We start from the raw sequence: 27,014 nt of genomic DNA, 5'->3' as shown, positions 1-27,014 counted from the left end.
ACCTGAGGGACTGGGTTTGCTCGTCCTGCCCAGGTTAAAATGACTGAAAATCAATGTGGTTTGACAGCTGTGGGAAAAAAAAATAAATAAATGGATGTACAGACTGTTGAGCAACAAAGACTCTTCAAGTGGATACGAAGTGAGGCACAAAAAGAATCTGTTGTCTCTGATCTTCCTTTCAGGCTCTTGATTCATGGCAGTCTGGCCAGTCACAGCCCTGTCTGATAGGGTCGGTCTGACTCTTCCATGGTGTTTTCCACCTCCTCGCACATTCTGCTCAGGAAAAAGTCACAGGAGGGACTTTCAGCTTTCCCCTGTCCTTGGCTGGCTGAGCTGGGCATGTCAAACAGGAGATGGATATGTCTGTATTGCCTGAGCCTGATGTTGCAGCCTGGAGTGGTGGTGCCCACTGCCCCTCTGCTGAGCTCTGTTTGCCACTGAAACAGCAAAATGTGGAAGTCCTCATCTGTGGAGCCCAGCTCCTGAGGACATCTGGGTGGGGATGGGGGTGTTGGGGGTGGCAGTGTGGAATGGAGGTGTTGTGAGAGCATGTGCAGAATGGGGCAGTAATGCCAAGCTGCTGGTTTGACCCACTTGCCTTCATGTCCTGGGCAAGTGCTCCAGAGCTAGGTCTGAAAAGCAAGTCTAGGTTTAACCTGGAGTCAGTTATCTTGTCACAGCTCCCACAGGCCACCTGGATGCCCAGAAGCTGCTGAATTTAGACACCTCCATGCCAGAGGCTCCTTCTCTGCCTGTCACCCCGCCCACATCAGCTTTCCTGGTCCTGCCACCTGGCATTGACCACAGGAGTTCATTTAACCTCCCCCCCTTTTCCCCAAACACCACTTCTTTCTTTGGGAAATGTGATCACTCTCTCTCCTGCTGCAGTTCAGAACTGAATTATGTCTTTGGAGCATTTGGACAACATTCTCAGTCACATGCTTTCTTTTCTTGGGGCTGTCCTGTGCAGGGCCAGGAGTTGAAGATCTTTGTGGGTTCATTCCAACTCAGGATATTCTCTGATTCTATGATTTTCCCCAAAGGTTGAGCAGTTTGGGAAGGGGCAGTCTGTATGAGTAGGTATTAGCTCGGTGTCAACCCTCTGGTGAAATCTCAGATCAACATGGGATTGCAGCACAGAGGGGAGATGAATGTTACATTCAGCATGCCTTGCCAGTTCTGACACACAGGAACACTGAACACGTACCCTGACAAAATCCTAAAGTCACGCCAATTTGAATCCAAAACCCTGCCTCCTCTGTTAGCACTTAGTAACAATTTCATATCATTTTCCCCATGTAATTAAAATGTCTTTCCTGAGCCAAAAAATGAAATTTTCTTTACAGTAGGCAATTCTTATGTAAAACTACTTTCCTCTTTAGTTTCTGTCAGTTTAATGTAAGTTTTTAGTTGTGTTTGGAGACATCCATTTTGGGAGTTATGACATTTCCTATCCTGGTACTGTGGTTGTGGGGAAGGAGGAAAGTAAACTGTGTAATTGGATTTCAGCTGGACCCAGTATCAGCTCAGGTTCTGGGTTCAGAAAATGTTTGCACCTACCTATGGCTGGCAATAGATCTAGGTAAAATGTCACTAGTGAAGCTTTTAGGAAGGTTTGTTAATGCCCATGGCAGCCCTGTCACAACATCTGTGTTAAGGAGAGGTGAACAGGGTCATGTACACATTTACTCAAATATTTTCATACTGTGGGTTTCATTTTGTCTGATTTTACTTTTTTTCAGCTCACCCATGACTCTTGCCCTCCAGCAGTGCTCAGCAGCTCCTGGGAGACCTGGAGCTCTCCACGGCCATCCCCTTCTGCCAGTCTGAAGTTTAGACATATTCCCCTTGCTCCTTTTCCCCTTCACTTGTTTCCAAAGAGCTGCATTTCAGTTTAGTGCTGCTTTTGGAAATGTGGGTTCCCATGATCTCTCAGATGTGCCAGTGGGCTCACTGGCATTAGAGGTCAGGGTTTCTGTCACCACCTTAAAAATGGACTTATTGGCGAAGGAACAAAGCTCAGGAAATAACATTTTAAACCTGTCAAATCTGATTTACAGAAAGCTTCCATGATCTAGACAAGAAACAAGCAATGATTGTGTTCTACTCCACCCTAATTTTAATTATAAAAAATGCTAGTATACTTTCCCAGTTGACGTCCCTGTATAGGAAATATGTAGAGTTGGAGTAAATCTTCCAAATAAACATATTTCTCAGACATAAACATGATAAATCTTTTCTTTTGAGAAAGATATAAAGAATGGTTAACTTAAAATATGCATATAATAACATATTACCCACAGCTTCTTATGTTTAAAAAGATTCCATATGCTGGGAAACCCATAAAATAAAACCCAAGAAATGCTGCATCCTCTTTCTATTAATTTGAAACAGTCACTTAATGGGAAAAAGGAAAAGAGAGAAAAAATAAAAAAAACCTAGTAGAACAGAATTATTTTATTTTTTCTTAGAAAATCCCAAACAAATCAGTAACTCCAACATTCCAATCTCTTCATCCTGTTTTTAGTGGTGTATTAATATGTAAACTCAATACTTCTGTTGAAAAATAGCTTTGGGTAAGGAATAAATGGTAGCAAATTCCAGGGTGGCCTTACTAGCATTTTTGATTGAAAAAACTTGGAAAAATGTTGTTTTAGGATGATGAGAAGTGCTGCCATCTCTTGTGGTTTACCCAGGATTGTCCCAAGTTTGACTTGTCTCTGGTTTGGTTTAAAACCTAAAAAGGGGCCAGTAACTGTGGCTCCCTCTCTTCCCCATTCTTGTCCCATATTTAATGAGCAATTGATTTTAAAATAGTCCCACTGAAGAAGATTTCTGTTAAATTACCAAGGATGAAACAGTCTACCTTTGCTATTTGTTTTTTTTAAGAGTTTATATCTCCAAAAAGGTGTATTCCATATGACTCTGGGCTGCAGAGGTGGGGTGGTGGGAGCTGGGGAACAGACTGGGGCTAGCAGGACTTGGGCTCTGGGCTGATTATTCTTTTGACTTGGTTTAGGAGCTGGAGGAAATAATTTGTATTTCACTTAACTTCATTTGTGATTCTCCCTGTTTTGTCAGATATTTTCACATGGAGAACACTTGATAGACAGGTGCTGGTCACTCCCTGGCAGGGACACCCAGACCTGTTCCTCCAAGGAACAGGGCAGAGTCCAAGACCTTTCAAGACCCCACCAAGGGGATGGGGACTGTCCTGTTTTCTCTCACAGCCCAGTGGTCAGAGCCCTTCCTTGCAGACCTGTTTTCAACTGTCTGCCTTCAGTTTAGGTTATTTCCACTTCTCATACATCACTGTCCTGTGAAACTTTTGATCTTAATCAATTGTAGATGCCCCATCCCTGGAAGTGTTTAAAGCCAGATTGGATGGGGCCCTGAGCAACCTGGTGTAGCAGGAGGTGTCCCTACCATGGCAGGAGGTGGAACTGGATGAGCATTAAGGTCTCTTCCAATCCAAACAATTCTATGTGTTATGCTGTTTGGGCTTTTGGCTTTGCAAGGGGTTGAGGCTCCCACCCAGTTGCAAATTCAGAACTCCTCATGCCCCAGAGAGGCCACGAGCCTGAGCAGGGCTGGGGACACACCAGGCAGGGAATGTGGAGCTGCACAAACCCACACACACCCTGTGCTGAGCACCTGCAGTTAGACAGGGCTTTAACCAGCCCAGTGCCAGCCAGACAGTGCTTTCCCAGTGTGGGCCACCCAGTCCCCTCTCTGTGCCTGCTGAGGGACTCACCTGTGGCTCTGTGGAGGGGTTAAACTGGGCTGGGCTGGGCTCCAGCTGTGCACAGCAGCGTGGGGACTGGGCTGGGCCAGCTGTGAGCTCAGCTATTCCCCCCAGTCAGCCAGAAAAGGGCTGTGTCTCCTGCACTGGGATTAGCAGGAGGGGAGGTAGGTTTTTATCGTAGGGAAGGAGGTGGAAAAAAACTGTGTTTGAGTGATTCCTTGCTGAGCAGTGTCTGGGGAGGGTCTGGGCTGTGCAAAGCTGTCCTGAGAGGAGCTCTCTTGGCAGAGGGGTTAAGAGAAGCCTGACCCTCTGACTTCTTCACTTAACATCCAGGCTGGGGAGATGCTTGTTTAGCCCAAAATCTTGGGTGAGGCAGTCAGCTGGAGTTCAAGATCCAGGGACTCAATGTCCCATGACCGAGTGCAGCTTGTTTGACCTGTAGTGCAGATCTTGAGAAGAGGGAGCAGGAGTGTTTTTATGGTATGTGCTGAGCCTGCTCTCCCTGACTCAAACACCTCCTGGAAAATGAATAATTGAACATACATGTGACTATGTATAGACCCTTCTTCAAACAGAACCTGATTTGGAGTGGAATATCTTCCAGCTTCATAGACTTTTTCTGCTGCTAACTGTGCAGGACTGGCCATAAAATCCACAGGGACATGGCTGTGTTGCAGGGAGCAGGCTTTTCAGCCCATGCTTTTCGGTCTGAGGAGTGGCCTTCAACTCTGAATTCTTTAGGCTAAGCAGAGTGGTGAATTTGTGCTTTCAAACTGAGCTGGAGTAGAAGGAAAAAAACAAATTAATTCAGATTAGTTTTTTATAAAATATTATTTGCCAAGCCACACTGCTCCTTGCTAAAATCGAGGGATGTTACTATTGGCACAGTGGGTTTAAACTCACTACTGGGCTTTGCTTGTTTTAGGAAAGGATGAAACTGATTGAATGAGATTGTCTATTAGTTGCAGTAGATCAGCAGTTTCTTCTTTGTAGTGATGCAACTGATTGTTTGCTGAATAATACAGTGAGAATAGACTCAGTGTGCAAACCCTGTAAACTGTCTGAAGAAAAAGCAATGTCCTTTTTTTCCCCAATTGCTTCCAAGCCAGTAGCTGCTTCTGATATTTCTGTATCCAGTGCAAGCCCAGGGCTGTTCAAAACACACATCTACGATTTGTCAAGAGCTGTAATTGTTAGGAAAAAAGGATGTTGAGGAAAGAAGAGTGGAAACAGTATGGGAGGGCTGGTTGTGGAACTCCCAGGGCTGCATTTTGGGGTAGCTTGGTTCAATTTCTGGCTCTGCTACATCCTTCCCCTGTCACCTTGGAAAAGTCTCTCAGTCAGCTCAGTCTCAGTTGCACACAGGTCTAAAAAGAGGTAAAAAGAGGTACCATTTTATATGCAGTATATACTGAATAAATGCTATACTATTTATTAAACACATTCCTGTATTAAGTGGTAAAGCAAAAACTAATTCTGCAAAGACTTGTGTGATGCCCAGGACAGGGGTCCTGACTTCACAGTGCAGCAAACCCCAGATTAATTCTGTCCTTCTAATTCTTGACAATGCTTGTTATCTGAATGCTGACTTTCAGAAGATGCTTATTTTTAGCCTGTACATCAGTGGGCGAGGGAAGGAAAGGGGAGGATCTCCCACACCAAGCATTTTTTTTTCAATGTAAATGCATGTCGCATAACATTATGGACAAATAAAGGGTTCTTAGCACTCATAAGGTGTTATGGTAATCCTTCACAGAGTCCTTTTAATGAATAAACCAGGGATGCTTCAGGAGTCGTTTATTAAGGGTTAATGATGTATCTTCTCTCTTTGGCATCTTTCCCAGCCTAAATCAAGCCTGCTTCATCTCATATGGATATGAAAGACAAACTGTACAGATTGAAAACATCTGTATACTGAGTGAATGAACCACATGGCAGCAGTGTCATGCAGAGATTTACTTAAAACTGTCCCCTTTTGTTTGACTTTAGAGGAACAGCACAAATAAATACAGTAGGTTCTGTTTAAACAAAGAGGACTCTGATCAATAGAGGTTTGTATAGCTTACGACCTTCAACTATAAACAAAAAATTGGGGTAAACCCCACAAGTCTCAGGTCAATTGCCATCTTATTTACTTTATTACGCCACTAATGTTCTAATCTCTCTTGCATATAAAATGCTTTATACAAGCCATCTTACTTTGCTTCTCCATTTTCACCAGAGAGAAAAGGGAAGGTTTGGTTTGATTCAGAGCAACCTGTGAGTGTGGGTGTGAGTGTGCTGTGAATTTAGAGTATTGTGAACTCACAGCAGAGAAAGCAGACAAACCAGTTCAGGCAAATTTCACATTCAAGTAAACTTTGGTTGAGGTTTCTAATAGTTTTTGGTGCTTTTTGAGAGAGTTTGGGCATCCACAAAGAAAAGCAAAATGGTTTGTGGCTCACCATTGCCAGACCTGGGCACAAGAAAAGTGACAGAGGCAGTGCTGTATAGAAAGTAGTTGATCTGTTCTGGCTGTGAGCAGGGGTTGTCCCTTGGAAACACTTGAAAACATTTGCAAGTATCTGCTAGGGACTGACCCTAGCTGCAAGCCTTTATTATTATTATTTTTGTTGCTGTCTCCCAGCAAGATTAAGTAATTCCAAATACTGAGGGGATGACACTCCTGCATGAGTTCTGCCCTCATATCTCCAAATAGCTAACTTGAATTGTAATTACTTTTTTTCTGGCACATTTTATCATTTTCTAGAGGGGAGAGACTATTATCTTAATCTGTTTCTGTCCATTTTTATCTTCCCTGGATAACTTTTAATCCTTTTGGTCAATTTAAGCAGAAGACAAAAAAAGGGGAAAAAAGTGCCTATGCTGGTTTGTGAATATAGGCAGCAAGGTAGGGGAGAAATATTCCAGTCATGCCTTTCCCAATGGTTGAATCTACAGCAGGAGCCTTCATGAAGCATCAGAGGGGCCAGTCAAGACACACAAAGCCAGGAGAACCCAGATTTATTAGTCTTGCAGCTCAGTTATTCAGATGTTTTTCTTTGCTGAGGACATTCCTGTTCCCATTGACTCCGATGTTTTCAACTTCAGTGTTATCTGCTCTAATCTAGGAAATACTTCACTGCTGCTTCAAGTCCATTTTCTTGTGGAATTCAAATCCTTTGGAGGGTAATGTAGGGGTAATTCCCACTGGGCACATGTCTTTCCTCAGAGATTTGAGAGATTTGGACAGATACTTCTGGATGCTGTCTGGTTTTGAATTTATGTTGGGGTTTTTTTGGTTAAAATGCAAAGAACAGCCTTGCCAAAGAACTGCTTGCCTACCTATGTCCTCATTCCTCGAGCCAGGTGACTTTTGTTCCATGGAGCCACACCTCAGCCTCTCACCTCACTGGGAGAGAAAACCTTGCAGACGTCTCAGTTTTGCAACTGAGCAGCTGTGCCCTTGTCATGCTTGCAGCATTTCCTCACAGCCTGCACTCAGGCCCAGAAACGAGAGCTGCAAGTCCCAGTCTCAGCAGCAACGTCTCCCCCATCATTAAATAATTGAGCTGGTCCTGCAATCTGGAGCCCAGCAGCCGGAGACACTACCTCATAGCTGCTGGGTCGCTGGCAGCAGGTTTGACAAAACCCTTCAGGGATGGCTGCTGGAGGCTCTTTCCTGGCAGGTCCCAGCTTGGTTTGTTGGGTCAGTGGGGAGACAGACAGGGCTCGCCACGCCAGGCCCGTGCCAAGCCACACTGGCCAAAATTGGCTGAGTTCTGGCTGTACCTTCCAGCACAGCATTAGAAATACTGAAGGAGGGGTTTTGGTCCTTCGCTGAGGAAAGGAAGGAAATTTAGGTATCAGAGTCCTTGGGAGATGCTGTTTTGCTGCCCTCTAGGCAAAGATTAAAGCTTAAAATGTGGAAACTTCAGAAAATGCTGTCCTGAGCAAACCAAAGCAAAGCCAAGGGTTGGGAAGGTTGAAAGGCTTTTTGTGGGACTTCATTAAGGTGTGAGTATGAAATCTGTAAAAAGATCTCTGGGCTCAGATAAGGAAGATCCAGTGGTGTACAACAAAGAATTATCTGTAAAGGCATCATAATTACAAAGTTCTTTTATATTAAAATGATGTCATGTAATAGGTTGAAGAACAAGAAATAAATAAGCTGTGCAGATCTCCTTTATCTAAATAATTGTTTTCTTATGTGTTAGGCTGAAAACTTCTCATGTAATTCCAGGCCTTTAATGGTAAAAATGTATTCAATAAAGACTATGAAACTATTTTAACATTTCAGTAGTGCACCTCATCTAGAGAATCCCAGAGTGCATCACTGAAATGCAAATTAAGAGAACCATGGAAATAGAGAACAGGATATAGAACGAGGGCTTAATGGGGAGTGTGTCACCACAGGGCTCTATGGTGAATATATAACCTCTTTTTAAAGTGTAAGAACTATTGTATGGAGATTTAGATATTTTTAAACTAAAATATATAATTGTATGACTTCAAGTGTTGAGTATTCTCTTACAGAACTGTTCCTTGAGGATAAATCTTCATTTCTCTCATGTGAAGAACTGTGCCGAGATCTGCCCGTGGAAAATTACTTTCTAGGAGCAAGAATCACAAAGGACCTTTGCTTTCAGGCTTTTGTCTGAGGTCCACAGCATAATGAGCAAAAATGGAATGAAGGGTATTAACCTTTGGAAGATGAAAGGTAATCAGGACTGAACCAGTGCTCCCCGTGGTTAGACCACAAGCTCTTATGAAAGCTTTATGATTGTTCTGTTTGTGTATCTCAACAGTTCCTAGGGAGACATTTCCATATGTCATATGCTATTGGATAAAATATATATATAACAGTTGATCCTGAAGTGTTAAAGTCTCATCTCTTAAAGCAAAACAGATACAGTGACCTTAGGAACAATTGGCTCTTGACTGCTACCCACACGATGCAGAAAATATTAAGGAGGTGGAAAATGAGCTCAAGTTTCTAGTTCCTATTATTTGTGAATCAACACATTTATTGTGCTGTGTATGTTTGCTTCTCTTTTGTCTTTGTAGGCAAAAGATCAAAGTATTTTCTCAGTTTATCAGGACAGAAAGGACTCTTTGGAGGTAATTTGGAGAATACCACCAGGCAGTAACCTTTTCAACGGGGCTTCAGTGTTTTTTGTGCTGGTCCAGGGCACAGAGGCAGCTTTGCTGTGAGCTTCAGGGGAGCTGTGAGCTGTGTGACCTTCCCCTGTTTGCTCAGGGGGGGCATGTCTCCCTGCTGCTGTTGGATCTCTTTATCTGCTTATGCCACTGCTGACCATGACCCCCTTCTTTCTCATCTGGGCTCGACACTGACCTGCCTGACTCTGAACTGCGCTGGGGCTGGTTTGAGTCACTGCCTTTCCTTGGCTGCCAGGGCTGGGATTCCCTCTCATTCAGCAGTGCTCACCTCAGGCCACAGCCACTGAGCAGCTGTCCCTTCTCTCCTCCTGTTATCTGCACAAGAGCCTTCCACCTCATTTGTAGTATTTGTAAGTTTTTCAGAGCTTTCAGTTTGTGCAGAATCTTGGAATGTATTTATCATTCCCTGCATTTTTCTGAAAATAGGACATTAAAAGTGCTCTTTGTAGATATCTGCTCTGTCATGAATGGATTCATGAGTATCTATGTTTTAATTTGTCCTGTAGCTTGGTCACATTGTTTCACTGGGTAGTATGGATGTTTGACTGTGGTGTGGTGAACCAGAAGTGCACTGTGAGAGCAGGTTGGGAATAAGGCTGGTTTTCACTGAAGAGAAGATGGATATTTAATGAAGGCATATTAGGAAAAGGATTTGCATAGCAAGAATGAGATTGACTTACACTTTTGGAGTGTCTGGGATGAAGCAGGTGTCTTCTTGGGGGACAATGTGGGATACACCTCTGAGATGCTGTAATGAAATCATATTTATCCAGAGGTTCCTCTCAGTCTAAGCTTCCCCAAGATCTGGGGTTTGGAGTTAATTCCCAACAGAAGTGTTGGATTAGGCAGAGAAAGGAAAGCATTCAGGCAGAGCTGCTGGTAGTGCAGGAGAGTAAACAGTTACCAAGTCTTCTCACAACTCCATAGTCTGCAGTCAAAAAAGGTCTCCTCTAGCAAAAAGCCCCAGTGTTTTAATAGATGTGCTACCAGCACACAAGCAGCTTATGAGCCCAAACTCACTGCCACAGCTGCAGTTCTCAATAAGGAGCATCTCTCCACAGATACATAGGAGGCTTCCTGGGCACACAAGCATTGGGACTGTACCCTCAGAAATGGAATTCTCTCCATCTGCAGAGGCTGACAGTCCCCAAAAACACAGGGGCAGCTCCACAGCTTCTTGAGATATCTTCAGTCTTTTCCTCAAGCCCTTGCTGTGCTGGGGTCTGTATCATTTGGAATGTTTCCACTGGCACCAGATTTAAGGTGTGAGAGTGTTTCCTCCCTTATGCTTACACCAGACTCTCCTGGGCTGGTTTCATTGCTAATGATCCCAAAATGGCAAGACTTTGAGTGCTGGGAAGGATGGGTTTAAGGAAAAAACAAACAAACAAACAAACAAACAAACAAAACACACACACACAAAAAAAAACCCCAGAAAATTTGGTATCTCTGAGGAGTGGTTGAGGCCTTGCTGCTGGCAAGTAAAGGCAATGGCACACAGTGTTTGCTTTTTTGGCTCCTCTAGTTGGTTTAAAATTTCAGCAAGGGGTCATTGCAATGATGAGACAGCTCAGTCCAAATTGCTTTTACCCTGACGAAGAACTGTTTATCTCTTTGGAAGAGGAGGGCTCATCAGTGCTGGAAAGATTTCATATACCTGGTCTCAGGATCTCTTTCCCCTCAGCTGCTGGAACATGAAACCTTCCAGCTGCCTCTCAACACACTTTGCTCAGAGAAGAGAAAATATTACGAATGAATGTTTCTAAATCCCTCATTCAGTGTACTGAGGGCCAGAGCCTGAAGTAAGACTCCTGATAAATATGGGGATCCAAATCTGGCCCTCTGAGAGCTATCATCCATTACACACGAGCAAAGGAGCAGCCTGATGTTAAGATCTGACTGCTCATTGCAAAGCTTATTTTGTTACATCAGCAGGCCACAAGGTTCAATAAACTATGTGGCCTTTATCTGTTCCATATGTACTGGCTGCCTCCTGTAGTTTCTATGTATTTATCCTGTATATGAGCTTTAAGGGAATCTGATGCCTTTAGACAGTAGAAATGCAGATAATTCTCCAGTTTGTAAAACCCCATTTAAATTTGATTCTGCATCAGAAAATAATGCCAATAATTGCCATTTTTGTTTTCGAGATACAGGCTTCCAGAGGGGCTTGTGACTCAGAGGATTTTATAGGCATTGAAATTTGATGGATTAATTGATAATAAAAGTTAGATTGGGTAAGTGAATACAAACATCATACTGAGTTTAGTGTTTACATTGGCTCCCAAATGCTTTTAAAGGGCAGTTTTGGACTGAGATGCCTGACAGAATTTTTGAGTTTTGTACCTAGAAAGTTATTTAACTGGAGAGCAATCCCTGCTGAGAACACCAGAATTTTCTTCTAGTTTTTTTGTTGGGATTTTCTTTTTCTTTTTTTTTTTTTCCATCATGTTATCACTATCTCCTATCAGGATCTCACTGTACAATAGTGACCTCTGATGTAAAGGAACCAGGAGTGCCACTTGCAAGCTCAACCATACAGCCTTGCTGAGCAATTATCAGCCTATTCAGCAACAGCTTAAAGGGAAGGGATGTGTGTGCACACCCACACGTACACACAGAGACAACTGGAAAGCTGGTGATAAAATAAAATTGAGGACCACAACACTGAAGGATCTGGAGCTGTTAATTTTTATAGCTGATACAGATACTAATATTTTATGAGGTTTGGAACTATCAGTATAAAAAAGTAATATCTAGCCTTACCCTTTTTGTTTTAATACAAAGATAAAACTATCACTGGAATAGAGCAGCATTATGGTTAATAGACCTTCTCTTTATGGACAGACCTATCTTGCTGTTTCCTTTTGTCAATATTTATAAAAGCTGGAGGATGTTTGTGCCTAATCCTATCCAAAATCCATGGGTTGGTTTCTTTAAAGAAGCATCTCCTCTGCTCACTTATATCTCAGGGCATATTTCAGCTGAACAGCAGAGCTGGACTGATCCTAGCCAGGTTTTACACGTTGTAGTTTGTGAAATGGCTCCCTTTGCATCAGTGCAAACTCTGAAGTGACACTGGGAAATTGGATAAGGGACTTTCCCCTTCAGAATTTACACGACTGCAAACACCTGAACTCCTCAGAAGAGCTGTGTCCTTGCTCTAGGGACACACCAGGGTGTCTCCTTTGAGTGCTCTCCACCATCTCACCAGAGGTTCACAGCTACCCCAGAGGCAGCACTGGTGGGCCTCTTGGGTGTCTTTGCAGAGGCCACAGACAGTCCTTGAGATCAGGGGAATGAGTTCCAACAGGGTGGAAGAGAAACTGGGGAGAATGCTGGTCCCAAGTTGTGTGGGAAGTCTATGCCCATGACTCTCTAGAATAAATAATAAATATTAATATACCTTAGGAGTAATAACACAAATATTTATTTCCATCTTACTCGACAGAGGATGCTAAAGACATAATATTTTGAAGAAATGTGATATTATAATGGATGCAGTTTTAAGAAATGCAGTGATATACTGAGAGTGTCTCCTTGCTCTACACATTATGTGCAGGGCATAATTTTATGTGTAGAACAAGGGCAGTTTCAGAGGCAGGATGCAGAACTGGTAACTCAGGTGACCCACACAACCTCAGACTTCCTCTGTGACTTTATTTACCCCTTGTGACTGACAGCCTTTATAAATGTAAAAAAAAAAAAATTGTGCTTCATGGGAAAGTTATACTTCAAGGCTCAACAATTTGAAAAGTTTTCAAGTATTCATGTGGTGGAGGTCATGCAAACGTATGGTTCAGATTCCTGGAAAATGCTACTAGTTCTGAGTTGGTTTCAGGACATTAGTCATTACCTAAAAACTTGCCATAAGCAGGAGGACACAACAATCTTCTTTACTGTCCTCATGAGATCTTATTTTTTATATTTTCTTACGGGATTTTATCAAAACCGCTAAAAGCCTGAGAAAAAAAAAATTATTAAGAAACAATTAATGGTTTTAAAGCTTTGAATGATTAATATCTGTTTTCCAGTTTCTGAAAAAAGGAAAACCAGAGTTTTCCAGAGTCTCTGCAAGCCCGGCGCTAACATTTTGGAAAACCACATGTGTTTAGGAAGTACTTGGATGATCTGTAAAGTTGAGTGACTTCTTCAGTATATTGAAAGAAAGATGTGTATGCTTTGTAATCTGAATCCTGGCTGGGCATCAAGCTTCCCATAAGGCATTCTGTCCTAGCAGCAGCCAAGAGACCTGATACTAATAACGCTCCAAGAATTCAAGGTGTTTGTTAATATTCAACTCTAATGAATGCAGCATGTGTTTTGGAATAAACTACATGCTTGAATGAGAGCCTCTCATTCAAGAAGGTGAGGTGCATAGTAGAGTGATTAGACTTGGCAAAAAGCAGTTGTTTTGTGGGAATGACACCAGCCAGGTAATTGTCAATGCTCAGCACGCGGCTCCTCCGGCGTCACTCGCAGATGCAAGAGGCTGAGCTGCTTGGATGTCCCAAACCACGCTCCACTGGTGAATCCTGAGGGAGTGCCACGACTGAGAAGCCCATGCAGGCTGGCACAAATCTGCTTTGCATTACAGCACAGTTGTTCCAGGCCTGATACACGTTTGGCTGAGTGCTCGGCCCTTTTCACTCTGATTTGTTCAAATTCTGCTCGCTTCCAGTAAACTGAAAGTGGTTCAGCTTTTTGGAGGCCATTTTTTAGAGCTTCAGCTACACCAGGTCAGCCCAGTAACCCTCAATGGCAATGGGAAACTGAATTTCTTACAGCACACAGGGGGAGAGGAATAGAACCTAAACTTTCTCCTTGAAAACCTAAAAATCCACCAACCTCAAAAAAGGTCTTCAGTCTTTTAATCAAACAGGATCTCTTCTGCAGTAATCACTTGGGTCCAGCTGCCTATTCCCAGTGGTGAACGTGCAAGGGAGGTGTTTCAATCCTGATATGTGCAGGTTTTGGGCCAAAATGTCCTCAGTTGCTTAATGGGATATTTGGGTGGAGGCCCTCATTTCCATACACTTGAAGAGAGGAGATGATCTTCATACAGGGAAGTGAGATGTTCTAACACCCTTATCTTGCATTACATAACTCCAGATGTTAATCATCAAAAAAAAAAAAAAAAAAAAAATCCAACCCTTTTTAATATTAGGGAGTGAAATGATAAGACTTGACTTAATTTTTCAATTTTCCTTTGATAAACCTTAACTTTGAGATGCCGCAGGAGGTGGATTCACTAGGATTCTTGGTAACCTTCAAATGTCATTACATCAGCCTAAGCCTATATATTCATCTTTTCTCCTTATGAAGCACCTTTGCATTAAATTTAGAACGGAAATTCTTAAAGAATTAATTGGAAGAAACTATTTGGTGCTCTATTTTGGAGGAAGAAGGTAATGTTTTAAAGAAATAGTAGTGTGGAAGAATAAGCAAAATATATTCATAGCATTTAGCAACAGTTTAATGAGTTTTCAGCTTTTCCATTTCCTGTCAACCAACTTCATCAGCAACCAATACTCCTAAAAAGTGATTTGAAGTGATTATTTGCATTGGTGCTAATAAGAGTAGAGCAAATGCTTCTGAAATCTGTGTCGAGGGGATTTTCAAAATGAAACTTTTTTTTTTAAAGTATGGCTGCATATCTCTACAAATTTGCTTATGGTTCTACTTTCCACACCCTATAAATAATAATAATAATAATAATAATAATAATAATAATAATAATAACAACGACTGAAAGTAACAAAAGTTTCCCCCTCAGACCAACTTACTTCGATTTTCTTTTCACAGTATTATTCAGTTTATTTAATCTTTACACTATCTCTGACTTGCCTCTGGATTTCAGACACATGTATGCAGATAATTAGCATGGATGCAGATATTGCACAAGATGGTCAGGCTTATCAGACACAGGCACGTCTAATCTGTCAGCAATTTACAGCTTCTTTTTAAATTTCCACTTTCTAATAGCAGTAGAAATTTTTCAGGGGGTGTACTCCTGGTCTCCCCTCTGTAACTGGGGCAAGAAAGCCTCACGAGATGGGACTAAGTGCAGAACGAGCACTTAAGGAAAGGCTCCGATCTGCGTGCCACACCTCTGCCCTCTCTGTATACAGTGAAAAGCCCGTCAATGTTATTGTAAATCACCATGTCTCCGTCCAGAGAAAACATATTTTGCACCTCATCTGGTCTAAATATTGAGTTTACGAGTGAATGTTGCTCTGCATTATGTGTTATAGATGCTTTATGTTTATTTAAGAACTCAGTTTGCAGGAATGTTTTCCAGACATGCGGTTTACCGCAATAGACAGTTGTTGATATTCTGATCCCAAGAGCATTAGAATATGTTTAGAAATTGCGACACTTTTAAAACCAGATGTTCTACATAAGCTACACAAAAAATGGGGGTGGGGGAACAAATAGAACTGTAATTTGGCATGAAAACAGCCTGTGTTAAAGCAAGGGCAAACACATACCAAGTGAAATAAACGTGGTGAACTGCCCTCAACCCCTTCCGCCTTTTGTAAGTAACTATTTTAACAAAAGATGGAAAATCCCATCTCCCAGATGGTGTGGGAAAGGGAAAGGAAGGCTTTCAGATCCAGGTTTGCATCTGAAGAAAGCTGCTGCATCTTGTTCCTGGGATGGATCAAACCAGAATGACAGAGCTAGGCAACTTCAGGCAAGGAAAGAATGCAAATCTGGATTCAACACCCAGCCCAGAAATTCATTTTCTGTGTGCTTCTAAAGGTAAACGATCTTTAGAAGGAAATAGAGATTTTTCTCTGCGTAGTGAATTGCCACAGAAAGGCTCCTGCAGAAGCCAGAGACTGGTGGCACATTCTGCCCTGTCCTCCAGTACGATGTGACAGAGATGTTTGTGTGAGCAGGTGGGGGATCATCCTGCACCAGGCACTGTCTCAGGGACTGAAGTACCTCAGATAGCTCTGCCCTGGGTCTCTGCTGGGAAAGCATGGTTGGGCAGCTGAACAATCTGGACTCACAGCCGTCATCAGCTAATGATAAACTGCCTCTTTCCATTCAATCTGTTGCTGTTTTTCCTTCTGACTTTGAACTCTTTCCCTTGTTTATTATAAAGCAGAAATCACAAGAGTTTCACTCACACCAACCTTAAACAAGTTGACTTGAGTCATATTACTCTGAATTATTTTTTCCCCTCCTATCACAAGTTAACGTGCTTGGGGCAATCAGTGATAACACTATAGAATGGGACCTATAATAAAAATAAGACCAACTGACAGCCAAAAAAGAAAAGATAACTAAGGCATCTCTGCTTTTCTTTACAACAGATTCGCACAGTGATGGAAATATGTTACCAGCAAGTCTGAAGGAATTTGCACAAAACATGTTGGTTTAGGTAAATAAAGCAATGCATGTTTGCCCAAAGGCTTAAAACATTGTATTTGTTATATAAGAGTAATGCAATGTTTGACAAACCTCCTTGTTCAAAAGTGCTTAAAGGAACGCTGTGAAGAAAACTGATGGGCAAACAAAGTTTTGCCATTAGATTTCCTGAGCATTGAGAATCAGAGCTCTTTGGGCTTTCCTGTATCTCTTCCAAGCACTAGCAAAGCTCCTCTGCACATGGATGCTGCATTTTAGCAGTTTGCTTTGCTGCATAGGAAAAAGCTCATTTATGAGTCAGTGGTTCATGGGAAGGCAATTTACCTACATTAGTAAAAGGACCAAACTGCCCTCCCAGCTTAGTCACCCTGCCTTCCCCCCCTGAACAGAGGGCTCCTGCTGCCTTCAGTGGATGTTGGACCAGTTTGTTAGTCCAGCTTCAAAGAATTAATGCAGCAGTAGGATCTGCCCACTGATTCATTCTGCTCCTCATGAGTACCTGAAAAGCCAGCTCTGAAACCCTTCCTAGGTCTGCCTCACCAAAGACAATTTATGGCGGAAGCTCATGTACATATTTATTTTGTTGCTAAAGAGTTTGCTGGCATACTTCAAAGTGTGGGCTATTACCTGTTCAGGTTTATTGCCTGCTCAAGTGAATTATTGCCTACCTGAACAGGCCTGCTGAGCAATAGTTCAAATTAAAACGTGTCATTTATCATGTTCACACCAATCCAAAATGACCACAAAACCCAAGGTGTAATTATTGCCAGGCTCTGACTGCAGAGCTATCATAGCCAACACTCAACCAGTGGGGAATACTGGTTCCTCTCTTCGGAGGAAATCTGCTTCCTTATTCATAATGAACAAATCTGACCCTATCATTAACAGTAATATTATTTCATATGCTGATATGCACCACGGAAACTAACTTTGAAATATGGGGGAAAAATGTGACATGGATTCCATCCAAGATTAGTTTTTCAGCAAAGTGCAGTTTTAGACCCAACACTTTTCATTAAAATTTTTTCGAAAAGCAAGTCTTGCACTTATCAACAGTATCCAGAAAGGAGGTTGTCACACAGCCTGGAATGGTGGAGCTATTTTTATTAATGTCATTTTATTATTATTGCTACTACTATTATTGTTTACCACAATTCAGAAAAAAAAAAGACAGCAGCATCTCAGCGTGGGCTGTGGATGCTTCAGTTTGCCTACAGCTGTAACAAGCCAAGCCTGTACATCCACGTTCTGCTCCATCCTCTGCTCTCCCTGTGGCTTGCTGTGTCATCTTATTCTTTGATATATTCCAGGGTTTGTGTTCCATTTTAACCTAAAACTTGTAGGGCTGCAGCTGCCTATGGTTTGTATATGACAGCAGTGAAGACCAGCAATATATATATTGCAATATATATACTGCTGTTCCCTCACATCCCTCCCCAACCCTTCCTGGCTCATTTGGGGCTTTTGAGATTTTTATGGGTAATGAAAAGCTCCTAAAGTAAGAGGAAAATAATGCTTTTTTGTCTATGTCTTTACTGAAGCATTGTAAATGTATGTCATAAGTCTTTTGTTCTCTTTTATTGTTGTAGGATGTGAAACAACAGGGAAGAATCAGACAAGACCTAAATGGAAAGCAAAAATCAGAATATCTCCTTTAAGGAAAGCACGCTGTAATATGAATGCCTTTTTGTTTGTGCAAACTTGTAGGTGTGCATACAGGGAAAGGAAAGGGAATAAACCCCCAAAAGTGACTTCAGGCTGATCTGGAAACTCCTCTGGGGTGCAACTGCTTGTGCACTGGGGTTGAAGATGGACCAGGAGTGTAACATGTGGTCAGGCTGGCCATAATTCAAGTGCAGACTTGGTTCTGAGCATCCTGATTCCTGCCTCACTTCACCATGAACCATCCCAGGTCTCTGCAACTAAATAGTTCCCAAATTACGGAGTTTGCATTCTAATCTGAATTTTGCAACTCAAGCCTACCTGTGGTTATGCAGTCAGACAGAAAAGCCAACAGCCAAGAGCAACGCCTAGTCACTGGCTTTGATCTAGAAATGGTTATTATCCAGCTATCTCCATTACAAAACATCCAGTTTGCTAAACCTGGGTTATCTACTGATTTGGCTTCATTTGATAGGCAAGAGCAGGTCTAGCATGGGAGAGCTTCACATCCCCAAACGATGCATCTGTCACAAAACTGATAAGTGATAAACCTTGCAAAACCCGCGAGTAGGAAATGACGTCTGACCACCTCCCAGCTGGCTCTACAGTTACTCCTAAAGAGCACCACTGGCAGCCCTTGCAGGTGAGATGGAAAAGTGAGAAATTCTTGCCTCACCCCACAGAGATGAGTGTCTCCAGTGGGCAGAGAGAGGGAACGTGCTGCTGGTGACAGCTACAGCAGTGTGGCTGTGCAGAGGAGTTCAGTTCTCAAGAGATGAGATTAAGCAGATTTTTCATTTTTATTTCCACACAATTTCTTTGAATTTATTTTTTCCTGGAAGCATAGGAGGAAGTTACTTAGAAAGGAAGTCACTTTGAATACTCTTCACTCCAGATGAGAAAAAACTCTTTATCTGAGGAGTGAATTTGGGTCGGGATGTAGTAGCACAGTCCTCATGCTGAACAACTTGCTGAACATGTGGTAGTGTTTTGTGACATGGTCTGTGGAGTGGGAAGTAGGCTGAGCTCACACAACCCACCTCATTTATGGCTTTACACAAGTAAATAAGTATGTTTTCAGCCACTCAACACAAGAATGGCTTGCAAATTGCAACCACCATTGCCTGGCAGGTCAAAGGTTAACCTTTTCAACAGGTCAGACTGCAGTGCTAATTCACCTCAGCAGTGAGTCCCAGGCAGCCTGTAATGCATATTTGTGGTGGTTGTATTTGTACAGCATACACATAAAATGAAAACCGTATGACAGAGGTTAGTCCTCTTAAATGGCTGTCACATTGGCTTGGGTTGCTTTTGTACAGTTATCCACATGTTAGCCAAGATTCTGGTGGTATTTTCGTATGAATTTTATTGACGTGGTGAACTAACTTGGGTAATTTCATAGCTATTATAATCAGCCAGTGGCCCAAGAAATGCACTGCTTTATTTATCTCAAAAATGTTGCTAACTGGTCTGGCCAGATTCAGCTTCCAGTGGTGGCCTTCTTCCAGATGTGGAAAACCCCTTTTTCTGACACAGAGGGTTCAGACAGTCCTCGTGAGCCTGGTCCACAAGAGCACTGATGCTGTGGGCTGAGGGCTCAGCCCCTCTTTCCAGATGTGTTTCCTCAATGTTACACAAAGAAGGAGCTTGCAAGAGCTTCTTCAGCTCAGTTCACACCTGCCAAAGCTTGGACTAAGGCCTGGCTTAAATGAAATGTCTAAGTTAGGCATTTAAACTCCCTTATATATCCAGTTGGGGATACCCTGGGGAAGTGCATTTGTCCTTCGTGTGCGTGTGTCCACTTTACAGGGAGCCTGAGGTAACAAATGTCCTAACACAGGGATGAAAGCCGGGCACATGTAGTCCTGGATAGCTACACACCATGTCAAAAACTCCTCAAACTGCTTCTTCAGGGGGCTTAGATTCTCATACAACCTTGTGTGCTACATGGATATTACATGCAGACATAATCCTGTGGATGGTAGTGCAGATGTGAGTCCAGCAGTCCAAAGGTCTCTGTCTAAATGACCAAAATAAGTCATTTACTGTTTTTTGTTGGCACAGAAGTATTAAAATTTCCTCCTCCACAAAGCAGGAAGAGCAGACACAGCCCTGGACTTCCTGCCCCAGATCCTTCCTGACCAAGATGCCCTGCTCCAAGGGAGGAGCTGTGACCTTCCAAGGCTGTGTCTTGGCACACCAGGACATGCTCATGTCCATAGCACACGTTCCTTGTACTGTTGCAAAACAGGTGAAATAAAAAACTTACCACATAGGCCAGTTTTATGAGATTTCTGCTGAAAGGTGAAATAGCAAACAGAGAAGAAATGCCTGAGAGCACATGGCAGGAGACAAGTGAGATGTCTTGGGAAGCTCCCATTTCCATCTCTCAGAGTTCCTCTACATCCTTAAGAAAAGAAGATGAGTGCTCCCCATCTTTGGTGAAATGCTTGATGGAGCTGGCAGTAGCACTCCAGTTTAACACTGACTATAAATGATGCTTACATTTCAACAGCATTTTTTAATAATATTTTTCATAAGTATAAGCTAAAGGAGTTTCCACCAGGGTCATTGAGAGTTCACTAAATGCTGATAGACTGTATTCTGTATTAATGATGCTAAGCTAACTGCCTCACAGAACTGCCAAACCCCTTTATTTAAAGGAATAGCACTGTATTTCACAAGAAAATATTTTTAAAGCTTTCCTTACTGATAATTTGTCTAAAGAGAGACAAATCTAATTATTTATGTATAATCTGAAAGGTCCAGTGTGGGATGTGTTCAATAAGACACATGCTTTATTTAAGCATACATTTAGAGCACTGTGCTACACTGATCATTAAAAGATTTTTTTCAAAATTTTAAGTTTAACAGAATTTCAGCAATTAGCTTCTGCAGCTAATTATTGGATTTTATAATCCAATTTTATAATAATTTTCTGACTCTTCAGGAACAGCTACAAGGATTTGGCAGAGCCCTTGTACTGAGCTCAGGATAAGGGTTTCCACACCAGAGGAGAATTGCTGTGTAGGTCCCAGTTTCTATGCCTCACAAGGGGAAGAGATTTGCAGCAAATCTGTTCCAGTTCACCCACAGCAGCAAGGTGGGTGACAGAGCTGGGATTTATCCCTTTGCATGGGACAGTTGTTTATTAGGCCAGAAAGTGGGGATTTATACCTGGCTGTAGGTAAGAGTCTCCCTTGCATGGGTAATGTGAGTCAAAAACCACCCTGGCTGGTACTTGTGGAAATTCCACAGTGGTGGTGGCTTGAAAAGTGGGTTCGAGTTAGAAACCAGTTCTTGTTACAGTCACAAATGTGAAGTGGCCTGAAAGCAAATTACTGAGAAAGTGGTGTAGGTGAGAGAGGGAAAGAATCTCCAGGAATAGGTTTTTCCTTGTCAGCCCAGTGCAATCCACTGAACCCACACGGCTGCACTGAGAATTAACTCCTTGACTCCTCAGGGGAGAATGAATCTGTACAGAACAATCTGCTCACACTTCTCCCCTCCCATGTCATGCTTGAAATCTATACAATTTTAGAGGAGCTATTTCTAAGCAGAAACCCAAAGACAACACCAAAAGTCTCTGCTTCCTACAAGTCTTCTGTCTACTCATCATGGATCAATTTAGGAAGCTGACAAATCTTGCCATTAGAGTGTGAAGACCACAGAAGTGTAATGTGTAATACCAAGCTAACCAAAATGACTCTTTTAGCTCTGACTGTTTGTTTTAGTGACTGTTGCCAGAGTGTAAACAAATTTTCAGAAATACACTTACTGTGTATCCTCTTCATTAAGGACTGGTACCATGGCCACACCCTGGCAGAACTGAGATGGCATCCAGAACTTGTGATATCTTGAGAACTGCAGGTTCAGCTTCTCAGGTGATGTGGTGATAGGTATTTATTGAGGGCCATATTCAATGGGAAAACAATTCCTAGGACACTTACCTCTCTGCTTTCCGCTGTGTGAAAACTGGTTCCAGCATATTGCTTTATTGTCTGTGCTCTTGCCTATCTGTGTAAGATGGCATCAAGTGACCCTAAACAAACTTGAGCTGAAGTACACAGGGAGAGGATTAATCAGTCAGGCACTTCAGCATAAGCCTAATGTTAAGCACACAACATAATGTTGAAGTGAAGTCAGTGGTATTATTTGTATGTTCAAAGTTAACCACTGAGCTTATCTGTTGTACCATATCAGTGCCTAATGGCTTGTGCACTTACTTGCAAATTTAAGATACTTAATGTGTTTATTCTGGACTCTTCCTGTTGTTGTGCATCAGAAATTGTTGCCCTAAACCAACCAGGGTAGTCCAGGCCTAAAGCAGCAGTGCAGCCCAGCTCCTCCTCAGGCAGAGACAGAGCGATGGGATGGAGCTGGCTATGGGCAGGGAAATGCACACAGCAGGTCTGCAGCAGCTCCAGCAGCTGATCAGGTTTTCCAGAGCCCTCAAGCAAATGTCACTAGCTCTGGCTTTAGCCTCCAGGCCAGCAGTTAGGCCAGTGCTGAAGGTTTTGGAAGTTTTTTGCTCACTGGGCTGGGAATAGTGAGAGGAACATTGTGGTTTCCCTGTGGCTGTCGCAGACAGAAGAGCTGAGCTCTGGGCTTTGCTCACTCATGGATATTCTGCATTTGTGCAAATCCTCTCACTGCATCACTGGTCTGGGCATGACTGTATTTTGCTGTTCCAGCTCCTCTTTGTGCATGCAAAGGTGACAGACCCCAAGGCCCAGAGACACAAAACCTCTGTGAGCTGGACCACTCCACCTGACTCCTTCTTGATTGTATGGAAGGACAATCTGGAGAGATTTAGGCAATAAACCAATATTCCCACCCACTAATAACAACAACAAAAAAAAAGGTTCTTGAGTGATGTGCTCAGCACCTTCTATTCTCACTGAAGTAGCTCCTTTGGGACTACTTTCATGTGTCTTTAGGGAATGTAACCAAATTATACCACATGAGAGCTGGTAATTTTAATATTATGCTGTAAGGGGAAATCTATAAGCATAACAGGAAAGACTGGATGTTTTCCATTCATATTTTTAGAATGGTTGCTTCTCATCTGTGCATATTTGCTTTTCAACATCTCTGGCAAGATCTACATGAATTACTTAACTGGAATTGAAAAGCAAGTCTTACATTTAAATTAAGGTGATAAAAGCTGTTGTATTTTTTAATTTTTTGGAATATTACTATAGAAAATAAAGATCAAAATCAGACCCAAGAGGAGATAAGACTAGCAAAATACCCAACCTCTAACCTCATGGCAGGAGATGGATTATTTTAGAGAATGACTGGCTGTGATCCGAAGCATGGTCCGTGGAATCTGGTGGATCCATGAGGTTTTAATCAGAAGCATTTCCACATGGGGTCAGTGTTTTGTGATGGGGAGTGCAGGGTGTGCAGAGCTGGGAGGGGTGCAAGGCCATGTGAGTGAGCTTCTGCTGCAAGAACCACGCCAAGTTTTGTGCTGAGAATGGGCCTCATGTTGAAAGATTGAATTAGGAATTTCAGTTTCTTCTCCCTGTCAGTGAGAAATGTGTAAAATATGGTGAGCCAAAGCACAGCAGGAGATTTTTGGTTGAGAAACCAAAACCAGCCTGGGAAAACTGCTGGGATGTTGGGTGACCTCTGCTCATCCCATGAGGATTTGGCCAATTTGAAAATGGGATGTTTTTACAAGCTAAACTGACCCCTCTGAGGGCAGCAAACATGGTCTGTGTTGTGAGAGGTGGTGGCACCCACTCCTTGCTCCACACAGCTGAAAACTCCTGTTTCCTTGGATGAGGCACAAGGTGGGATCTCTTTTGTGCAGAAATCAATCATCTGAGCTGTAGGGCAGGAGAGTTTCTATGCCCACACCCACCCACTGAAAAAAACTCTCCCCAGTATTTCCATGCTTCCCGTTTTGCCATTAAGACAAGATTTTCTCCTGCAACTGAACAGTAAGTGCTTCATAAACAGTTCCTCCGTCTGCAAGTGGACCTTGAAAATTGATTATTTTTTGTTTGTTTCTTTTAGTCTCCAAATGTTTCTGCCATTATGAGGCAGGCAGTTATTTTGCTAGGAAGGAATGTGAAGAATTAGAAAAGTTGAAAGCGATTAGGACTCTGTCTTTTAAGACAGAACCTTTCACAAAGCCTGGCATTCAGCCTGCTCAGAGTGAGCATCATAAGACACCCTGAAGCCTTGAAATCCCTCAGTTCTAAACCCCATGGGGTGGCTTTCGCATGATCAGGGAAGAGATGGTATTGCAGAGGCTATTTGATTCATATTTTAAAGGCCTCTGAATTAATATTTATTCTAAGTAGATGTTTATTTTTGGATAGTTTTATTGTTTATAGGAAGGCCACAAAGAGTTCAATGTTATGGAGAAATGGTTACTTTGTATTTATGGTTAACGAAAAAGAAGAAAAAAGAAAGTTCTAAACAATCCTGCCCCAGTTCTTTATTTCAGGAGACAATGTACTTTCCACCCATGCACAGGCAGTGCTTTACAGGCTGTATAATAAAACGCTGTTCCAGATATTGTCTAAATAGAAACAGATTTAACCCTGCTGTTGTGACTTGCATTGCTGGGTAATGAAAGTTTTCAATCTGGTTTTACTTTGTTTTATGCTCGCTGGAGAGCTGCACATCCACAAAATCCTGCCTCATGCACAGAGACCTGTTGTTCCAATGCCATCTGTTTGTATATAAAAGGTGAGCATCCCCAGAAACAAACAAACAACCCCAGGATTTGGCCTTTTCTGATATGCAATTAATTGCAATTCATCCTTTAAAGTGAAATTTCCTGCAAAGACTGCAGGTAATGGAAAAGAACCCAGTGGTTTCAAATGAGACTTGAAGGTACTTCTGACAAGGAGGTGGTGGTTCCTATGCCTTCCTGACAAAAGGTCAGAAACCCATACATTTTCCTGCCCTAAATCTCTTTGAGAGTGAGTCAAATAATTTACCTATGCAGTCATTCACTAATGGCACACTCAAAACTGCTGAAAAGACTTTTTAATTTAAGTTGGCTTTGAAAATTACCCATTGCTGGGTTACCTAAAGCAACCTCCCAGTGTTTCTCCACAGGGGAAAAGCCCTGTGATAAGAGATAGTCCCTGAAGATCTGAGAACAAAAGATGGGCTGCAGCATCTGCATATCAGGAAACGGTCCATTACTCATTAATTGCTCCATTTCCGTGCACCAACGGGGGTCACCCTGTCACTGAGGACAAGATTGTAGCAATAATATGAATACCTCTTTATTTACAGTTTTGCAAGAAAACAACTTTCCATGTTTGTTATTATATAGAGACTGTTTTTTTTTTTTTTTAAGTTTCCACAAATAAAACACTCTGGGAGGACAGTAGGAAGTTTGTAATTTGAAGCATTTTGCTGTAGGACTAAAGGCGTATTTCCATGTGTCACAGAGCCACATCCAGCTGTTGGGACATGAACTAAGGACTAGGAGGAACCAGATTCTCCTCTTTGCTCCCCTTCCCATTTCCTGTATGACCTTGAACAAGTTACTGAGTTTCACTGCCTGCGTGTACTGGCAGTACCCTGTTTTTCTTCCTTTTATAATCTGTGATACTCCCTTTTATACTTTTAAGTATTTTAAATCCAGAAATGTGACCCTAGTTTGGGCTCCTGCAGCTTCTGGACCTAATGACTGGGGTCTGTATGATTCCCTGCTCCAAAGTGGTCTCATCCCTGAGCTGGTGCTGGGGGAGGATGGAGGGAGGGTACCAGTGCTCAGCTGCCCCAGCACTGTGCCCTGCCTGGGCCTGGGATCTCTGTGCTTTTCCCATCTGCAGATCAGAGGTAACAGGAATTGCCTCCTGCTTGAGAAGCTGGGTGGGGGTAAATGCAAGTGACACTACGGGCAGGCATTATTATCATAATGTGTGTCTTACAAGTGCTTGAGGTAGTCACTGACACAACATCCCCTAGAATTTGTGTCCACTTGAACTGCTCTGTCTGTGTAATCACAGAGCAAGAATGGGCAGGTATGACTCTGATTCTTATCATCGAGGATTAAAACACAGCAATCACCCCAGCCCACCTCTTAGTATTCATTTTACTTATTAAAGCTTCCCAACAAGTTTCTGCAGTGATGTTATCTGCTAAATTGTGTGAGGTTTCTGATCATTAAGTGGATCGGTCTTCAAAGAGCTAAATGAAAATGAGCAATAAATATCAGTGTTACTTAGGTCATATAGTGCAAAATGACAAGGAGACCGAAAGACCTTCTGGCAACTGCAGAACAAACAAATATGAAATAGATTCACCAGCACTTTTTGCGTGTTTTCATAAAGTTTCTCTATTTTTTTTTTTAAGCAAGTTCAAATGGAGAAGCAGACGTTGTCTTAAAGAGCAGGAGTTCCTGAATTCCCCTGTCTGTTTTGTTCCATTGTTGTGACCTGAAGTGATGTATTTTTGCTCCTGCACTAAATTTCTTCTCTGCAGAAGGGACATTGTGATATTTATGTATGCTCTGGGGAAGGTATCATTATTATGGCAATTTCTCCAGTGCTTTGCACATAGACAGATGCATTTAAGGAGGTGAGCCTCCCGCTGGTGGGTGTAAACAGGAGCTTGGAGTTCTGCACCTGCAATTGTGTTTCCTGTATAAAACTGAGCACTTGTACCAGTAGCAGCCTGACTGCAGAGATAAATGAGGCAGCAGCAGTTGCAGGAACTCCTGCTTGTATCTGTGTTTTCATTCATTTGGAAAAATAACCAGCCACGACTGTTGCCAGGGCAGATTGTATTCTCAACCAAGCACTGTGAAAATCTTCCCCTGCAGTATTAAACGTTGCATGATTTCTTAGATAGCATTTTAAGGACTTATTTTTACTCAGTGAAAATGTAATGAAAAAAATAAAAATTCTGCAACTTCTTATGTCTTGATTACTCTTTTTTAGTCCCTTCCTCTAGTCTAAAATTATGGCAGCAGCCAAGGTGAATAGTAGGTTTCTCCTTGATAAGCAGCCTCAGCCTGTGGATATTGCTCTGGTGAAGCCACATGCTCCTCCTTTATAACGTGTCAGGAGCTCTGAGAGCCAGATGT

General features: G+C 42.4%; 1 long non-coding RNA gene across 1 annotated transcript; it reads left to right on the top strand.

Moving 5' to 3' along the window:
* Nucleotides 1–8,151: 8,151 nt before the first annotated feature.
* Nucleotides 8,152–26,772, top strand: LOC132332787 (uncharacterized). The gene is made up of 4 exons (XR_009487985.1): nucleotides 8,152–8,444; nucleotides 16,231–16,298; nucleotides 17,875–24,655; nucleotides 26,282–26,772. It is a non-coding gene; the product is annotated as an uncharacterized LOC132332787 (long non-coding RNA).
* The last annotated feature ends 242 nt before the right edge of the window (nucleotides 26,773–27,014 follow it).

This window comes from Haemorhous mexicanus, chromosome 12 (assembly GCF_027477595.1).
Source record: "Haemorhous mexicanus isolate bHaeMex1 chromosome 12, bHaeMex1.pri, whole genome shotgun sequence".
Lineage (NCBI taxonomy): Eukaryota > Metazoa > Chordata > Aves > Passeriformes > Fringillidae > Haemorhous > Haemorhous mexicanus.
The sequence above is the reverse complement of the archived record's forward strand: the minus strand, read 5'-3'. Positions and strand labels throughout refer to the sequence as shown.